This window comes from Cebus imitator, unplaced genomic scaffold (genome assembly GCF_001604975.1).
Source record: "Cebus imitator isolate Cc_AM_T3 unplaced genomic scaffold, Cebus_imitator-1.0 Scaffold83, whole genome shotgun sequence".
Lineage (NCBI taxonomy): Eukaryota > Metazoa > Chordata > Mammalia > Primates > Cebidae > Cebus > Cebus imitator.
Window position 1 is genome coordinate 3,207,034 of NW_016107398.1, and position 13,875 is coordinate 3,220,908.

Below are 13,875 nucleotides of genomic sequence, written 5' to 3' on the forward strand. Positions count from 1 at the left end.
TGCCCTTGTCATCTATAGCAGATGATATATATGATACTTTTCTTCACTATAGCATTTGTATATATGGATGTAAAATGCCTTTAAAGCTCCCCTGTCAAAGTCTCTAATTTTGTTTAGACTCAAATGCCACCTTGGCTTATACTGATAGAGCAGTTGGCTTGCTTTGTTCAGAGTTACATATTAATTGTTACATTGTGCTGACTACAATTCTCATAACCTATAATATGTAAACTTTATTTTTAATTTTAAATGTTGAATAAAGTGTTTAAAAATGAAGAAAATAACTCTCAAAATCTAAGAAAATTATTACAATTAAAAAATATATTTTCTTCTTATTTAGTTTCCTTATTAATATATTTGGAATTTAAAACTTTTTTTTGAGATAAAATTCACGTATAAAATTCAGACCCTTTTAATAATGTTTTCAAGGTTCACTCATGATGTAGCATGTATTAGTACTTAATTTTTTTCAGTTGTTACCATAGCAGGATGGTATACAGTACTTAACTGATTTATCGAGGTATGATTAACATACAAAAGCTGTGGGCGTTTAGTGTAGACAACTTGATGTGTTTGGTGATAAGTTTACACCTGTGAAATGATGAAGCCATCATAGCTGCCAATGATGTAAACTTGTTCATTGCCTCTAAAAGTTTCATACCGTCCTCCCCACTATTTGGGGGATGAAGTCAAGAGTACTTAAGATCTACCCTCTTAGGAATTTTTTTTTTCATATACAATACAGTATTGTCAATCATAGGCCCTATGTTGTATAGTAGCTCTCCCGATCTTATTTAGTTTGTGTAGCTGAAACTTCATATTTGTTGAACTACAACTCCTCATTTTCTGCTCCAGCGGCTATCAACTACCACTCTCTGCTTCTATGTGTTTGATTATTATAAATGTATTACATATATGAGATCATGTAGTGCTGTATTTATCTTTCTCTGTGTGTCTTTATTTTACTTACCATAATGTTCTTCAGGTTCGTTCATGTTGTCACGAATGGCAGGATTTACTTCTTAAAGGCTGAATAATATTTTGTCATATGTATATGCCACATTTTCTTTATCCACTTATCCATTGATGGATACTTAGGTTGATTCCATATCTTGGCTCTTGTGAATAATACTTCAATGAACATGGGAGTGCAGATATCTTTTTGAGATCAAGATTTCAATTCCTTTACGAATGTATGTACAAGTGAGATTGCTGGATAAAGTGGTAATTCCACTTTTAATTTTTTAAGGAATATCCATCTTGATTTTCGTAATGTCTATACCAATTTACATTCCAATCAGCAGTGTAAAAGGGTCTTCATATTCTCCCCAGCACTTGTTCCTCTACTCTCCCTCTCCCTCTCCCTGTTCCTCGCCCTCTACCTCTTCCTCTTCCTCTTGTTCTTCCTCTTTCTTTCATAATAGTCATTCTAACAGATGGGACGTGATATCTCATTGTGGTTTTGATTTGCATTTTCCTGATGACTAGTGATGTTGAGTACTTGTTGGTCATTTACCTGCCTTCTTTGGAGAAATATCTGTTTAGGTCCTTTGCCCATTTATTAATTGGGTTATTTATTATGTTTGCTGTTGAATTTTAGGAGGTCCTTATATATATTTAATATTAATCCCTTAACAGATATATGGTCTGAAAATATTTTTTTTCTCATTCCATAGATTACCTTTTTATTTGGGTTTTTTTTTTTTTCTGTGCAGAAACATTTTAGCTTGATGTAATCCCATTTGTCTATTTTTGCTTTTGTTGTCTGTGCTTTTGGTGTCATATCTAAGAATTGGTTTGCCTAGTTCAATGTTTAGAAGCTTTTAAAACTAAGTTTTTTTCTAAAAGTTTTATTGTTTCAGGTCTTATGTTTAAATCTTTAATCCATTTCAAGTTGATTTTTCTATATGTTATGAGATAAGGGTCCAATTTCATTGTTTTGCATGTGGATATCCAGTTTTACTGAGCCATTTGTAGAAAAGACTGTTCTTTCCCGATTGTGTACTGTTGACACCCTTGTCAAAGATCAGTTGACCACATTTGTATCTTTTTAAAACTGGGCTCTTTATTCTGTTCCATTGGCCTATCTCTCTGTTTTTATGTGAGTGCCATACTGTTTTGATTACTGTAGCTTTGCCATATGTTTTACAGTCAGGGAGTATGCTGCCTCTAGCTTTGTTTTTCTTGCTTGGCATTGCTTTGGCTATTAAGAGTCTTTTATGATTTCAAATGAGTTTTAGGATTTTTTTTTCTATTGCTTTAAAACATGCTATTGGAATTTTGACAGAGGTTGTATTAAATCTATAGATTGCTTTAGAAGTATAGACATTTTAGCAGTATTTATTATTCCAATTCATTATCATGGGATGTCTTTCCATTTATTTGTATCTTTTAACATTTCTTTCATCAACGTTTTGTAGTTTTCAATGTCTAAATCTTTCACCTTCTTGATTCAGTTTATTCCTAAGTATTGTTTTGATATAAGTGCAGTTATTTTCTCATTACTTGTTTGTATAGGTCATTGTTAGTGTATAGAAGCACAATTGATTTTTATGTTAATTTTTAAATCCTGCAGCACTACTGAATTCTCTGATTAGTTCTAACAATTTTTTTTTTTTTTTTTTNTTTTTTTTTTTTTTTTTTTTAGAGTCTTTAGGGTTTTCTACATATAAGCTCATGGCATCTGAATACAGAAATAGTTTTACTGCTTTCATTCTGATTTGGATGACTTTTATTTCTTTGTCTTGCCTAATCTCTCTGGTTAGGACTTTCAGGACTATATTGGAGAGAACTTTTGGAGACAGAAGCATGGGCATCCTTGTCTTATTTTGGGTCTTAGAGGGAAGTTTTCTACTTTTCATTGTTGAAATTATGTTACCTGTGGGCTTTGCTTAAATGGCCTTTATTTTGTTGAAGTAAATTCCTTCTGTACTTATTGAGATTTTTTAAACCATGAGACAATGTTGAATTTTGTCAAATGCTTTTTCTGCATCTATTGAGATGATTATGTGATTTTTATCTTTCATTATGTTGATGGGGCATATTTCATTGATTGATTTGTGTTTGTGAAACCATCCTTGCATCCCAGGGGTAAATCTCACTTGGTCTTGATGTATGACCCTTTATGTCTTCCCCCAATACTTTATGCAACTGATGTCATATTTTGCTTCTTGCTATGTTATGTTTCTATGAACAAATTTCTGTGGTTGTAGTTATTCTTACTATCTTTTCTTTAATTTGCATTCTGGTGTTAAATGAGATTTATGCACTGCCATTACAGTAGCACAGTATTCTGTGTTTATATTTACCTTTAGTAGTGAGTTTTATATTTTTATATGCTTTTGTGTTCCTTAGCATCTTTTCATTTCCACTTGTAGAATTCCCTTGAGCACCTCTTGTAAGGCACGTCTAATGGTGATGTACTACCTTAGTTTTTGAGGGGGGAGTTTGGGGGACAGGGTTTCTCTCTGTTACCCAGAGTGGAGTGCAGTGGTGCAATCATGGATTCATTGCTGCCTTGACCTCCCAGGCTCAAGTGATCCTCCCACCTTAGGTTCTCAAGTATAATAGCTGAGACTACTGGTGTATGCCACCATGCCTCACTAACTTTTAAATTTTTTGTAGAGATGGGTCTCTCCATGTTGCCCAGGCTGGTCTTGAACTCCTGTGCTCAAGTGATCTGCCCATGTCAGCCTCCCTAACTCAGTTTTTATTTGGGAAAATTTTTATATCTTTTTCATTCTTAAAGAACAGTTTTGTTTTTTTGCATAGGATTGCCTTCTTCATTCAGGCTCTTTTTTGTTTACATATGAACTTTAAAGTAGTTTTTTCTAATCATGTGAAGAATGTCACTGGTAGTTTGATAGAAATAGCATATAATCCATAAACTGCTTTGGGCAGTATGGCCATTTAAAAAATATTGCTTCTTCCTACCCATGAGCATGGACTGTTTTCCTGTTGGTGTCATCTCTAATTTCTTTGAGCAGTGTTTTGAGTTCTTATTGTAGAGATCCTTCACTTTCCTGGTTAGCTGTATTCTGAGGTATTTTATTCTTTTTGTGACTATTGTGAATGGTATTGTGTTCTTGATTGGTTCTCAGCCTGGATGTTATTGGTGTATAGGAATGCCAGTGATTTTCATACATTTATTTTGTATCCTGAAACTTTTCTAAAGTTGTTTATCAGATCAAGGAGCTTTTGGGCAGAGACTATGGGGTTTTCTAGGTATAGAATAATATCATCTACAAACATGGATAGTTTGACTTCCTCCCTTCCTATCTGAATGCTCTTTTTTCTTACCTGATTGCTCTGGCCATGACTTCCAATACTATGTTGAATAGGAATGATGAGAGAGGCCATCCTTGTCTTGTGCTGTTTTACAAGGGGAATGCTTCCATGTTTTGCCCATTCAGTATGATGTTGGAACAGAGCCGGGAAGCATCATATTTCTTGAATTCAAAATACCCTACAAGGCTGCAGTAACCAAAACAGCATGGTATTAGTACAGAAACAGATACATAGATCAGTGGAACAAAATAGCCCAGGAGTAACGCCATACACCTACAATCATCTGATCTTTGACAAAGTCAACAAAAACAAGTGATGAGGAAAAGACTGCCTATTCAATAAATGGTGCTGGGATAACTGGATAGCCATATGCAGAAAATTAAAACTGGACACCTTTGTTACACCATATACAAAAAAATTAACTCAAAATGGATCAAACACTTAAATGTACAACCTAAAACTATAAAAACCCTGGAAGATAACTTAGGAAATACCATTCTGGACATCAATCCTGGCAAAGATTTTATGACAGAGATGCCAAAAGCAATTGCAACAATGACAAAAACTGACACATGGGACCTAATTAAACAAAAGAGCTTCTACACATCAACAGAGTAAACTAACAACCTACAGAATGGGAGAAACTATTTGCAAACTATGCATCCATCAAAGGTCTAATATTCAGAATATGTAAGAAACTTAAATTTACAAGCAAAAATGAGCAACCTCATTAAAGAGTGGGAAAAGGACATGAACAGACAATTTTCAAAAGACATACATTGGCCAACAAGTATGTGAAGAAATGCTCAATATCACTAATCATTATATAAATGCAAATCAAAACCACAAGTTGACACCATCTTACACTAGTCACAATGAATATTATTAAAAAGTCAAAAAATAACAGAGACTGGCAAGGTTGTGGAGAAAAGAGGACACTTATACACTGCTGGTGGGAATGTAAATTAGTTTAGCTATTGTGGAAAGCAGGATAGTGATTGCTGAAATAACTTAAAACAGAATTACCATTCAACCCACCATTCCCATTAGTGAGTATATAGCCACGGGAATAGAAATTATTCTATCATAAAGACACCTGCATGTGTATGTTCACTGCAGTACCGTTCACAATAACAGTCATGGAATCAACCTAAAAGCCCATCAATGGTAGACTTGATAAAGAAAATGTGGTACATGTATACTGTGGAATAAAACAGAGCCATAAAAAAGAATGAGATTATGTCCTTTGCAGCAACATGGATGGAGCTGCAGACCATTATCCTAAGTGAACTAACACAGAACAGAAAACTAAATACCACATATTCTCACTTATAAGTGGGAGCTAAACACTGAGAACATATGGACACAAAGAATGGAACAACAGATACCAGGGCCTACTTAAGGATGGAGAATGGGAGGAGGGTGAGATTTGAAAAACTGCTTATTGGATTCTATGCTTATTATCTGGGTGATAAATAATCTATACACCAAACCCCTGTGACATCCAATTTACCTATATAACAAACCTGCTTATATAGCCCTAAACTTAAAAGTTAAAAACAGTCTTGCCAGGTAAATATTTTTGTTTTGCAGTTGTTTTTTGCAGTACTTATATCATCCTATTGTTTTCTGTTCTGCAAGGTTTCTGGGAAATTAATTGATGGTCTATTTGGGGGTCCTTTGAATGTGACATGTGTCTTTTCTCTTGATTCTTTCAAAATTCTTTCTTTCTCTTTGACTTTTGACAATTTAATTCTGTGACTTGGTTTAGATTTTTTTTGTGTGCAATCTATTTAGGGAGTTTTGGGATGAATGAATCTGGATGTCTCTGTTCCTCCCAGTATTTAGGAAGTTTTGGTGATTATTTCCTTAAGTATCCTTTTGCCCTTTTCTATATTTGCCTTCTTGGACTTCCATAATGCATATATTGGTTCACCTGAGAGTGTCTCATGAGTCTTACAGACTTTCTTTACTCTTTTCATTCTTTTCTTTCTGTTTCTCTGACTGTATAGTTTCAAATGACTTGTCTTTGAGTTCGCTCATTGTTTATTCTTCTTGATTAAGTTGAAGCTCTCTCTTCAGTTCAGACATTGTATCTTTGATTCCAGTGTTTGTTTCTTTCTTGTGGCTTCTATTTCTTAACTGTACTTTTCATTTTGATCACATATTGTTTTCCTGATGTCATTAGTCTATTTGTTTTTCTTGTGACTCACTGAGCTTTTTAAAGATGGTTATTTTGATGTATTTGTCAAGCAGTTTATGTATCTCCATTTCCTTAGTGTCAGTTTCTAGAGCTGCATTAATTTCCCTGGAAGATGGTAAACTTAATTGATAAATATTGTGTAAGTTCTGAGTGCCCCACTGACCAGTTGTCCCTCCATCTCTCTTCCTCTCCTTACACCTTTCTATTCCTTGAGACACAACAATATTAAAATTAGGCCAATTAACAACCTTCCAATGGCCTGTAAGTGTTCAAGTAAAAGGAAGAGTCTCTCACTTTAAATCAAAAGCTGAAAATTATTATAGGTCATGAGCAAGACGTATCCAAAGCTGAGATAAGCCAGAAGCTAGATCTCTTATACCAAATAGCTAGCCAAGTTGTGGAAGAAAAGGAAAAGTCCTGAAGAAAATTAAAAGTGCTATTCTAGTGAGCACACAAATGATAAGAAAGCAAAACAGCCTTATTGCTGATTTGGAGAAGGTTTTGGTGGTCTGGATAGAAAATCAAACCAGCTACAGCATTTCCTTAAGGCAATGCATAATCCAGAGTAAAACCTTAACTCTCTTTGATTCTATAAAGGGTGAGAGAGGTCAGGAAGCTGCAGAAGAAAAGCTTGAAGCCAGAAGAGGTTGGTTCATGAAGTTCAAGGAAAAAAGCCATCTTTGTTACATAAAAGTGCAAAGTGAAACAGCAAGTGCTGATGTAACAGCAGCAAGTTATACAGATGGTCTATCTAAGATCAGATTTTCAATGTAGACCAAACAGTCTTCTATTGGAAGAAGATGCCGTCTAGGATTTTCATAACTAGAGAGGAGACGTCAATCCTTAGCTTCAAAGTTTCAAAGAATAAGCTGACCCTCTTGGTAAGGGCTAATGTAGCTGGTGACTTTAAGTTGAAGCCAATTCTTATTAACCATTCCAAGAATTCCAGAACCCTTAAGAATCATGCTCAGTGTAGTCTGCCTGTGCTTTAGAAATGGAACTACAAAGCCTGGATGACAGCGCATCTGTTTATAGAATGGTTTACTGAATATTGTAAGCCTGCTGTTGAGACCTACTGCTCAGAAAAAGAAGACTCCTTTCAAAATATTATTGCTCACTGACAGTGCACCTGGTCATGCAAGAGCCCTGATGGAGATGTACAAAGAGATAAATGTTGTTTACATGCCTGCTAACATGACATCCATGTTGGAGTAAGTTCAACTTTCAAGCTCTTTAGTTAAGAAATAAGTTGTGCAAGGCTGCAGTTTCCATAGATAGTGATTACTCTCACTTATATGGCCAAAGAAAATTGAAAACATTTGGAAAAGTTTACCACTCTACATGCTATTAAGGACATTTATGATTCATGGGAGGTCAAAATATCAATATTAACAGGAGTTTGGAAGAAGTTCATTCCAACCCTCTTGGATGACTTTGTGGTGCTCAAGATTTCAGTGGAAGAAGTAACTGCAAATGTGATGGAAATAGCCAGCGAACTAGAATTAGAAGTGGAGCCTAAAGACATGACTGGATTGCTGCAATCTCATGCTCAAACTTGAACAGACGAAAAGTCGCCTTCTTACAGATGAGCAAAGAAAGTGGTTTCTTGAGATAGAATCTACTCCAGGTGAAGATGCTATAAACATTGTTGAAATGACAACAAAGGGTTTAGGATGTTGCAAAAACTTAGTTGCTATAGCAGTGGAAGAGTTTGAGAGGATTTTGAAAAGTTCTGCTGTGGATAAATGCTCTCAAACAGCATCATATGCTACAGAGAAATCTTTCATGAAAGGAAGAGTCAATCAACGAGGCAAACCTCATTGTTGTCTTATTTTAAGATAACAACCACCCAACCTTCAGCAGCCACCCACCCTGATCATTCAACAGCCATTGACATTGAGACAACCCTCTATACACAAAAAGATTATGTTTCACTGAGGGATCAGTGAATTTTAGTAATAAAGTATTTTTAATTAAGGTATGTACATGATTTTTAAAGACATCCTGCTATTGTGCATTTAATAGACTACAGTATATTGTAAACATAACTTTTATGTGCACTGGGAAGCAAAAAAAATTGTGCGTCTTGCTTTATTGTGATATTTGCTTTATTGTGATGGTCTGGAGCTAAATCTGCACTATATCCAAGGTATGACTGCGTTTTCAGTTGTCTTGGGTGCATACCTAGGAGTGGAATTGCTGAGTTATATTTGGAATTTTAAGCATGTCTAAACAGGGCAGTTTTTGTGCAAACCTGATTAGGCAATCCTGTAAGTTTTCTGTTGCTGCCGCCTTCTGAGTCATTTTTATGACACTGCTTATTTAGAAAGCACGTAATCTAATCTACAGTTTAACATAGCTATGGCTAGCAGTCCTTCATGCACCTCTTTAGACTTCCCACTACATACTCATAAGCAAAGAAAAAGATGAAATTGAAATTAACAGATTCTGGAAGAAACATGAACTCTTTTGAGATAACCAAACTTGCCTTTATCTAACTGAACTAAACTTCCTCTCTCCTTAGCTAGACTTGAACTTATTTCTAATGTTCCCCACCCATCACCCCTGCCCCAGCCTGAAAGGATGGAAAAAGACCATATCTTCACTGTTTGTCTCTGACTCAGATATTAAAAAGTCATAATAGTGCATATGGCAGAGTGGTTATGAGCATATTTTAACTTCTTTAACTTAGTGAATATGTGTAGGGAATGTTTAAGATCTGTCAGATCGTGGAGGAAAAAAGATTGAGAAAAATGAAAGTTTGTAGCTGAATAAATAGTAACATCGTTTAATACAGAACAAGAGCAGTTGAAATAGAAGAAATTATCAAAGCTGCAATCAAAGAAAACTCCTAAGCTTGAAAAATACTGTGGATATGTGATGAAATCTGTCTTCCAGGAAAAATGAGCAAAAGAGACTAATAGAAAGATACATTCTGGTAAAATTTTTGTGTTATAAAGGAAAAAGTTCTAGGAGCATACAGACTGAAAAATTCTGTTGCCCATACAGTAACAAAAAGTAAGCTGTAGCACTACACTTATTTATGGACCAACGTCTATATAATTTCGTGAAAAAAAAAACTGGGACTTACCTAAACATTTTTTACCCATCCATAGTTAAGCCATTGCTACAAGAATTGTTATTAACAAAAATGTTTCTTCTCCAAAAAAACAGAGTTATTTTGAGTAACATAAGGGCCATTTTCTAGACTTTTTCTTGTGTCTCTGGAGATTATACAGAATAATCTCTTCATATTACCTTCAATCTGTGAATGTTTTTATGTTAAATTTATTAATATAAGCATATACAGTAGTATCTCAATTATGACAAAAAACAGTTAAGAAAAAATTATTTACCAAGCTAAAATCTTAACAGTGATGGGTGTTAAGATTGAACATTATCATCATTTAAATATTCTCTGGTATTTTCCAAACATTCTACTGTATGCATGAATTATTTATTTTTCTTTACATTCTTTAAAAATAATTAAAACTTTTTAATCAGTAAAAATGTTTATAAGCCAAAAATAGTGAAGTCTTTACAATTTTATATTTGCCAAGTAGCTGAAGTGACTGAAAGGAAGCACACAAAATCTCAGTAGTGAGTTGTTTTGTCTTTTTCCATATTTTGCAGGTTTTATGTAGTGAGTTTCATACTGCTTTTATGATGGAAAAAGATCCTTTATTTAAAAATAAACATTTAGTTTCATTAATTAATGACATTATGAGATGCAAATGTTTCTGCTTATATGTGAATGTTCTTTTTCCTAAGACCTTTCTTAACATAAATCATATCCCATGTTGGGAGTTTTACTGACCCCTTGAGATATATCTTTCCAGGAGTTTTCACTGATAGGCATATTTGCCAATGTGTTGTCACATAGAAGAGTTCCAATATTTATTCAGGCAACAAATTATCTATTGAATGCTTACCGTGCTAGCTGCTGAGAGTACAATGAGTAACTCAGACATGCTTCCTGTTCTTATGAAGTTTAAAATTTAACATTTGAAATTGGTTGAAGAAGCTGTCAAGGGTTCAGTAGGTGACAACCCACTGTGGAAGCATCCAGCCTTGTCTAGAAGAACAAGAAAGGTTTTCAAAGGAAGCGCGGTGTCGGAGTAGCCAGAGGGGCAGTTGTCCCAGGGAGTTGAAATACGCAGCGATCTGGAGGCGTGACCTGCGTTTAGGGAACCAGAAATAGGTGAACACAGTGACAAGAAGGAGCTTGGTGTTGGGGAGTAATGAGTGATAAAGGCTGGAATCAGTATCCAGGTCATGAAGGGCCTTATAAACTGAGTTAGGGAATTCAGATTTTCCTTTGGGTAACGGGAAGCCATTGGATGGTGCATTCATTTCCTAGGGTTACTGCAACTAATTACCACAAACTTGGTGGCTTCAGACAACATAAATCTACTGTCACAGTTTTGGAGGCCAGTAGTTCAAAATCAGGGGGTTGGCAGGTTGGTTCCCTGGAGGCTCTGAGGGAGAAACTGTTCCATGCCTGTCCCTTAGCTCCTGGTGACTGCTGGCCACCCTTCACACTCCTTAACTCGGGCTTTCAAAACTCGAATCTCTGTTTTGGGCTTCACATGGCTTTCATCTCTCAGTTTGTTTGCTGTCTCATAAGGGCACTCATCATTGAATTTACTTACATACCACCCTAATCTGGGATGAACTCATTTCAAAATCCTTACCCTAATTACATCTTCAAAGACCTTTATTCCAAATAGGGTCACCTTCTGAGACTCATGATGAATGTATGTCCTTGAGGCCACAGTTCAACCTGCTACAGAAAGCTTTAGAAGGGCAACTGAACAAACTTACAAATGAAATGACTTACACATTTCGAAAGGATTGTTCTGGCTATTGTGTGAGAATGGACTTTAGAGGGGGCAAGGCTAGAAACAGGGAGGTCAGTGGTACAGAAAGCCAGTGACTTTAGAGGTAAAAACGTGGAGATCAGGCTGGGCGTTGTGGCTCACACCTGTAATCCTAACACTTTGGGAGGCTGAGGTGGGTGGATCACTTGAGGTCAGGAGTTCAAGACCAGCCTGGGCAACATACCAAAACCCTATTTCTACTAAAAATACAAAAATTAGCTGGGCGTAGTGACATATGCCTGAAATCCCAGCTACTTAAGAGGCTGAGGCACGAGAATGACTTAAACCTAGGAGGCAGAGGTTGCAGAGAGCTGAGATGGCACCACTGCACTCTAGCCTGAGTGCCAGAGTAAGACTCTGTTTCAGAAAAAAACAAATGGTGATAAGTGTAGAAAATACTTTGAAGATGGTTGATTGTGGAGAGAAGATGATAAAGGGGTGTGGTTGAGGAGCATGTGGTGGTAAGGAGGGAATTTTGAAGGATGGAGACACTTGGTGCATTTTTCATGCAAAGGAGCAAGGCACTGCATCCACAAGGGAAGGCGACTGACAGTGCAGGAATGACAGGCTGAAAGCCAGAGAGGAGAGGCGGATGGGATCCGGAGCTCCCATTGAGTACAAAGCAGCTGATCCATCCCATAGTTCACCACCTCTAGGTATTTTAGTAGCTCTGGAAAGTTGGCTGGTGATGTTGAGAAAGATGGTTTACTCCTGTTTAAGGACTCTGTCAAGTGCCACACAAATTACTTTCCATGTGTTACCTCTTTTAATCTTTGATGTGGCTGTATTTATTTTCTCATTTTACAGTTTAGCAAACTGGAGCACAAAGAGGTTAAATAATTTGCTGAAGGCCACACAGATAGTAAGTGGTAGTGTCATTTCAACCCAGCACTGTGACCGCTGACCCCTTGCCTATAACTACTACTACTGGGAACTGCCTCAGAAGAGAGGGGGCATAGTCAGTATGCATGTACTTTATTTTCCGTGGTATGTGTTGGCTTTGATAGCGGGCGCTGCTATTGTTTCACTGACTATAAAGCTATTATCTTGCCTGCTATTTTGTTTCATGAGTCCTTATATTGACTTGCCACTAGGTTTGATTCAGTAAGGTGGTATCACATATTTCTTTATCTTTCCAAGGTGTTAGGATTGGTTTTATTCATCTTTTCTTTATTTATCTGGACAGTAGGTTTAGGTGAGTATTATCCCTTCATATTATTAAGGCTTTGTGTATTAAACCTGTCCAGTGATTATAGCTGCTCTAAGGAGATTCATTTTCATAAGCATTCGCATATACCCAGTTCCCTTGAATGATTCTTAATGACATTTGTTCTGTAATCTAACTCTTTTATACAAGTTAATTGCTGGATGTCTCTACTGAATGTTATTTTGGCTCATATGTCACTTCCTTAGAGGATTCTTCCCTAAACTCTGAACTAGCTCTGGTCTCCCTGTTATATATGCTCATAGCTGAAAGCAATGGCTGGGACTCTTTGGCATACCGGATATTACTTAGGCCACTTAAAGGGCTGAGGTTTTTGAAACTGATGATGATAAGGAGGAGAAGAAGGAGAGGAAAGAAGAAATGGAATTTCATCTTCCAAAATTCTAAAATATTAGTAGTCAAAACTATAATTTGTACTTCTTGTATGGATGGCATGAATTAGTAATTTTCTTATTGCTGTTGATAACCATGATCAAATTGTTGCACAGCTGGATATGCAAAAATGTATCCAGGAAGTGACTTTCCCTCCAATTGCTAATATTGATGGAAGTATCTATCTGAAAATTTGTCTCAAGTGATGATTGTGTAAGCTTTAGGCAGCTGCATTTTTGGAGATTTGCATCAAATACGCAAAATAAATCCATTTGATTGAACTCTCTTTTGTGGTTTGTGTGTTTGAAGTTGAATACTGGGCTGAGGATAGGAGCAAGAAAAGTTGTGCTCCACGTAGAAAAAACGACACATTCAAAGGCAGAGAGGTCTCTCATCTGAGGAACCAGTGTAGCAAGATGTACTGGTCAACAGTCCTTTTCTTTTTTTTTTTTTTTTTTTTTTTTTTTTTTTTTTTTTTTTTTTTTTTTTTTTTTTTTTTTTTTTTTGGGACGGAGTTTCGCTCTTGTTACCCAGGCTGGAGTGCAATGGCACGATCTCAGCTCACCGCAACCTCCGCCTCCTGGGTTCAGGCAATTCTCCTGCCTCAGCCTCCTGAGTAGCTGGGATTACAAGCACGCGCCACCATGCCCCGCTAATTTTTTGTATTTTTAGTAGAGACGGGGTTTCACCATGTTGACCAGGATGGTCTCGAACTCTTGACCTCGTGATCCACCCGCCTCGGCCTCCCAAAGTGCTGGGATTACAGGCTTGAGCCACCGCACCCGGCCCTCAACAGTCCTTTTCTTCCCCTGTACCCAGTCCTGGGGGATGTCAGCCAGAGTCAGGACTTGTAGAGTATTTGTCATTTCTCATTAATAAAAGTAAAGATTCTGAGTAGCATTGATCAT

The 13,875-nt window shown here is 36.5% G+C and overlaps 1 protein-coding gene across 2 annotated transcripts in view; it reads left to right on the top strand.

Moving 5' to 3' along the window:
• SYT16 (synaptotagmin 16) overlaps positions 1-13,875 on the top strand; it is a 275,419-nt gene that overhangs the window by 140,222 nt on the left and 121,322 nt on the right. The window lies entirely within an intron of this gene.